Consider the following 6,469-nt stretch of genomic DNA (forward strand, 5'->3'; position numbering starts at 1 on the left):
AGATTTGAAAATGCTACTTTTTCGGCAATGGGTTAGCCCACGATTTTCTCGAAAAACTGAAAAAAAATCATTTTTGTGATTTATGCATCAATTGAAAGGTGGGTCGATGCTCTGTATTTTAGTGAAAACCGCATCATGTTTGGAGGCTTGGTTGAGGAAATAGAGCAACCGAAAGATAATTTGTGATGAGCTGGGTCGAAATTCTGTAATTTTACTTTTTGACTATTTTTTCGGAACGAGCGATTGTATAACATTTTGGTTTGCAGTTGTGGGTAGAGCATTTAAATACCTTTCTTTTGATGTGCATTTTGATTGGGTGGGAAATAGTTTTGAAAATACTACTTTTTTCGGCAAGGGTTATCCCACGATTTTCTCGAAAAACTGAAAAAAAATCATTTTTGTGATTTATGCATCAATTGAAAGGTGGGTCGATGCTCTGTATTTTAGTGAAAACCGCATCATGTTTGGAGGCTTGGTTGAGGAAATAGAGCAACCGAAAGATAATTTGTGATGAGCTGGGTCGAAATTCTGTAATTTTACTTTTTGACTAATTTTTCGGAAAAGAGAGATCGTATAACATTTTGGTTTGCAGTTGTGGGTAGAGCATTTAAATACCTTTCTTTTGATGTGTATTTTGATTGGTTGGGAAATAATTTTGAAAATACTACTTTTTTCGCCAAGGGTAAGCCCACGATTTTCTCGAAAAACTGAAAAAAAAATCATTTTTGTGATTTATGCATCAATTGAAAGGTGGGTCGATGCTCTGTATTTTAGTGAAAACCGCATCATGTTTGGAGGCTTGGTTGAGGAAATAGAGCAACCGAAAGATAATTTGTGATGAGCTGGGTCGAAATTCTGTAATTTTACTTTTTGACTAATTTTTCGGAAAAGAGAGATCGTATAACATTTTGGTTTGCAGTTGTTGGTAGAGCATTTAAATACCTTTCTTTTGATGTGCATTTTGATTGGGTGGGAAATAGTTTTGAAAATACTACTTTTTTCGGCAAGGGTTATCCCACGATTTTCTCGAAAAACTGAAAAAAAATCATTTTTGTGATTTATGCATCAATTGAAAGGTGGGTCGATGCTCTGTATTTTAGTGAAAACCGCATCATGTTTGGAGGCTTGGTTGAGGAAATAGAGCAACCGAAAGATAATTTGTGATGAGCTGGGTCGAAATTCTGTAATTTTACTTTTTGACTAATTTTTCGGAAAAGAAAGATCGTATAACATTTTAGTTTGCAGTTGTTGGTAGAGCATTTAAATACCTTTCTTTTGATGTGCATTTTGATTGGGTGGGAAATAGTTTTGAAAATACTACTTTTTTCGGCAAGGGTTATCCCACGATTTTCTCGAAAAACTGAAAAAAAATCATTTTTGTGATTTATGCATCAATTGAAAGGTGGGTCGATGCTCTGTATTTTAGTGAAAACCGCATCATGTTTGGAGGCTTGGTTGAGGAAATAGAGCAACCGAAAGATAATTTGTGATGAGCTGGGTCGAAATTCTGTAATTTTACTTTTTGACTATTTTTTCGGAAACGAGCGATTGTATAACATTTTGGTTTGCAGTTGTGGGTAGAGCATTTAAATACCTTTCTTTTGATGTGCATTTTGATTGGGTGGGAAATAGTTTTGAAAATACTACTTTTTTCGGCAAGTGTTATCCCACGATTTTCTCGAAAAACTGAAAAAAAATCATTTTTGTGATTTATGCATCAATTGAAAGGTGGGTCGATGCTCTGTATTTTAGTGAAAACCGCATCATGTTTGGAGGCTTGGTTGAGGAAATAGAGCAACCGAAAGATAATTTGTGATGAGCTGGGTCGAAATTCTGTAATTTTACTTTTTGACTAATTTTTCGGAAACGAGCGATTGTATAACATTTTGGTTTGCAGTTGTGGGTAGAGCATTTAAATACCTTTCTTTTGATGTGCATTTTGATTGGGTGGGAAATAGATTTGAAAATGCTACTTTCTCGGCAATGGGTTAGCCCACGATTTTCTCGAAAAACTGAAAAAAAATCATTTTTGTGATTTATGCATCAATTGAAAGGTGGGTCGATGCTCTGTATTTTAGTGAAAACCGCATCATGTTTGGAAGCTTGGTTGAGGAAATAGAGCAACCGAAAGATAATTTGTGATGAGCTGGGTCGAAATTCTGTAATTTTACTTTTTGACTAATTTTTCGGAAACGAGAGATCGTATAACATTTTGGTTTGCAGTTGTGGGTAGAGCATTTAAATACCTTTCTTTTGATGTGCATTTTGATTGGGTGGGAAATAGATTTGAAAATGCTACTTTTTCGGCAATGGGTTAGCCCACGATTTTCTCGAAAAACTGAAAAAAAATCATTTTTGTGATTTATGCATCAATTGAAAGGTGGGTCGATGCTCTGTATTTTAGTGAAAACCGCATCATGTTTGGAGGCTTGGTTGAGGAAATAGAGCAACCGAAAGATAATTTGTGATGAGCTGGGTCGAAATTCTGTAATTTTACTTTTTGACTAATTTTTCGGAAACGAGCGATCTTATAACATTTTGGATTGCAGTTGTGGGTAGAGCATTTAAATACCTTTCTTTTGATGTGCATTTTGATTGGGTGGGAAATAGATTTGAAAATGCTACTTTTTTGGCAATGGGTTAGCCCACGATTTTCTCGAAAAACTGAAAAAAAATCATTTTTGTGATTTATGCATCAATTGAAAGGTGGGTCGATGCTCTGTATTTTAGTGAAAACCGCATCATGTTTGGAGGCTTGGTTGAGGAAATAGAGCAACCGAAAGATAATTTGTGATGAGCTGGGTCGAAATTCTGTAATTTTACTTTTTGACTAATTTTTCGGAAAAGAGAGATCGTATAACATTTTGGTTTGCAGTTGTTGGTAGAGCATTTAAATACCTTTCTTTTGATGTGCATTTTGATTGGGTGGGAAATAGTTTTGAAAATACTACTTTTTTCGGCAAGGGTTATCCCACGATTTTCTCGAAAAACTGAAAAAAAATCATTTTTGTGATTTATGCATCAATTGAAAGGTGGGTCGATGCTCTGTATTTTAGTGAAAACCGCATCATGTTTGGAGGCTTGGTTGAGGAAATAGAGCAACCGAAAGATAATTTGTGATGAGCTGGGTCGAAATTCTGTAATTTTACTTTTTGACTAATTTTTCGGAAACGAGCGATTGTATAACATTTTGGTTTGCAGTTGTGGGTAGAGCATTTAAATACCTTTCTTTTGATGTGTATTTTGATTGGGTGGGAAATAGTTTTGAAAATACTACTTTTTTCGGCAAGGGTTAGCCCACGATTTTCTCGAAAAACTGAAAAAAAATCATTTTTGAGATTTATGCATCAATTGAAAACTGGGTCGATGCTCTGTATTTTAGTGAAAACCGCATCATGTTTGGAGTCTTGGTTGAGGAAATAGAGCAACCGAAAGATAATTTGTGATGAGCTGGGTCGAAATTCTGTAATTTTACTTTTTGACTAATTTTTCGGAAACGAGCGATCGTATAACATTTTGGTTTGCAGTTGTGGGTGGAGCATTTAAATACCTTTCTTTTGATGTGTATTTTGATTGGGTGGGAAATAGTTTTGAAAATACTACTTTTTCGGCAAGGGTTAGCCCACGATTTTCTCGAAAACTGAAATAAAATCATTTTTGTGATTTATGCATCAATTGAAAGGTGGGTCAATGCTCTGTATTTTAGTGAAAACCGCATCATGTTTGGAGGCTTGGTTGAGGAAATAGAGCAACCGAAAGATAATTTGTGATGAGCTGGGTCGAAATTCTGTAATTTTACTTTTTGACTAATTTTTCGGAAAAGAGAGATCGTATAACATTTTGGTTTGCAGTTGTGGGTAGAGCATTTAAATATCTTTCTTTTGATGTGTATTTTGATTAGTTGGGAAATAATTTTGAAAATACTACTTTTTTCGGCAAGGGTTAGCCCACGATTTTCTCGAAAAACTGAAAAAAAAATCATTTTTGTGATTTATGCATCAATTGAAAGGTGGGTCGATGCTCTGTATTTTAGTGAAAACCGCATCATGTTTGGAGGCTTGGTTGAGGAAATAGAGCAACCGAAAGATAATTTGTGATGAGCTGGGTCGAAATTCTGTAATTTTACTTTTTGACTAATTTTTCGGAAACGAGCGATCGTATAACATTTTGGTTTGCAGTTGTGGGTAGAGCATTTAAATACCTTTCTTTTGATGTGCATTTTGATTGGGTGGGAAATAGTTTTGAAAATACTACTTTTTTCGGCAAGGGTTAGCCCACGATTTTCTCGAAAAACTGAAAAAAAATAATTTTTGTGATTTATGCATCAATTGAAAGGTGGGTCGATGCTCTGTATTTTAGTGAAATCCGCATCATGTTTGGAGGCTTGGTTGAGGAAATAGAGCAACCGAAAGATAATTTGTGATGAGCTGGGTCGAAATTCTGTAATTTTACTTTTTGACTAATTTTTCGGAAAAGAGAGATCGTATAACATTTTTGTTTGAAGTTGTTGGTAGAGCATTTATATACCTTTCTTTTGATGTGCATTTTGATTGGGTGGGAAATAATTTTGAAAATACTACTTTTTTCGGCAAGGGTTATCCCACGATTTTCTCGAAAAACTGAAAAAAAATCATTTTTGTGATTTATGCATCAATTGAAAGGTGGGTCGATGCTCTGTATTTTAGTGAAAACCGCATCATGTTTGGAGGCTTGGTTGAGGAAATAGAGCAACCGAAAGATAATTTGTGATGAGCTGGGTCGAAATTCTGTAATTTTACTTTTTGACTAATTTTTCGGAAAAGAGAGATCGTATAACATTTTGGTTTGCAGTTGTTGGTAGAGCATTTAAATACCTTTCTTTTGATGTGCATTTTGATTGGGTGGGAAATAGTTTTGAAAATACTACTTTTTTCGGCAAGGGCTAGCCCACGATTTTCTCGAAAAGCTGGAAAAAAATCATCAATCCTTTCTTTTGATGTGCATTTTGATTGGGTGGGAAATAGTTTTGAAAATACTACTTTCTTCGGCAAGGGTTAGCCCACGATTTTCTCGAAAAACTGAAAAAAAAATCATTTTTGTGATTTATGCATCAATTGAAAGGTGGGTCGATGCTCTGTATTTTAGTGAAAATCGCATCATGTTTGGAGGCTTGGTTGAGGAAATAGAGCAACCGAAAGATAATTTGTGATGAGCTGGGTCGAAATTCTGTAATTTTACTTTTTGACTAATTTTTCGGAAACGAGCGATCGTATAACATTTTGGTTTGCAGTTGTGGGTAGAGCATTTAAATACCTTTCTTTTGATGTGTATTTTGATTAGTTGGGAAATAATTTTGAAAATACTACTTTTTTCGGCAAGGGTTAGCCCACGATTTTCTCGAAAAACTGAAAAAAAAATCATTTTTGTGATTTATGCATCAATTGAAAGGTGGGTCGAAGCTCTGTATTTTAGTGAAAATACTACTTTTTTCGGCAAGGGTTAGCCCACGATTTTCTCGAAAAACTGAAAAAAAATCATTTTTGTGATTTATGCATCAATTGAAAGGTGGGTCGATGCTCTGTATTTTAGTGAAAACCACATCATGTTTGGAGGCTTGGTTGAGGAAATAGAGCAACCGAAAGATAATTTGTGATGAGCTGGGTCGAAATTCTGTAATTTTACTTTTTGACTAATTTTTCGGAAACGAGCGATCGTATAACATTTTGGTTTGCAGTTGTGGGTAGAGCATTTAAATACCTTTCTTTTGATGTGCATTTTGATTGGGTGGGAAATAGTTTTGAAAATACTACTTTTTCGGCAAGGGTTAGCCCACGATTTTCTCGAAAAACTGAAAAAAAATCATTTTTGTGATTTATGCATCAATTGAAAGGTGGGTCGATGCTCTGTATTTTAGTGAAATCCGCATCATGTTTGGAGGCTTGGTTGAGGAAATAGATCAACCGAAAGATAATTTGTGATGAGCTGGGTCGTAATTCTGTAATTTTACTTTTTGACTAATTTTTCGGAAACGAGCGATCGTATAACATTTTGGTTTGCAGTTGTGGGTAGAGCATTTAAATACCTTTCTTTTGATGTGCATTTTGATTGGGTGGGAAATAGTTTTGAAAATACTACTTTCTTCGGCAAGGGTTAGCCCACGATTTTCTCGAAAAACTGAAAAAAAATCATTTTTGTGATTTATGCATCAATTGAAAGGTGGGTCGATGCTCTGTATTTTAGTGAAAACCGCATCATGTTTGGAGGCTTGGTTGAGGAAATAGAGCAACCGAAAGATAATTTGTGATGAGCTGGGTCGAAATTCTGTAATTTTACTTTTTGACTAATTTTTCGGAAACGAGCGATCGTATAACATTTTGGTTTGCAGTTGTGGGTAGAGCATTTAAATACCTTTCTTTTGATGTGCATTTTGATTGGGTGGGAAATAGTTTTGAAAATACTACTTTTTTCGGCAAGGGTTAGCCCACGATTT

The sequence above is a fragment of the Eupeodes corollae genome, chromosome 1 (genome assembly GCF_945859685.1).
Source record: "Eupeodes corollae chromosome 1, idEupCoro1.1, whole genome shotgun sequence".
In the NCBI taxonomy this organism is placed as follows: domain Eukaryota; kingdom Metazoa; phylum Arthropoda; class Insecta; order Diptera; family Syrphidae; genus Eupeodes; species Eupeodes corollae.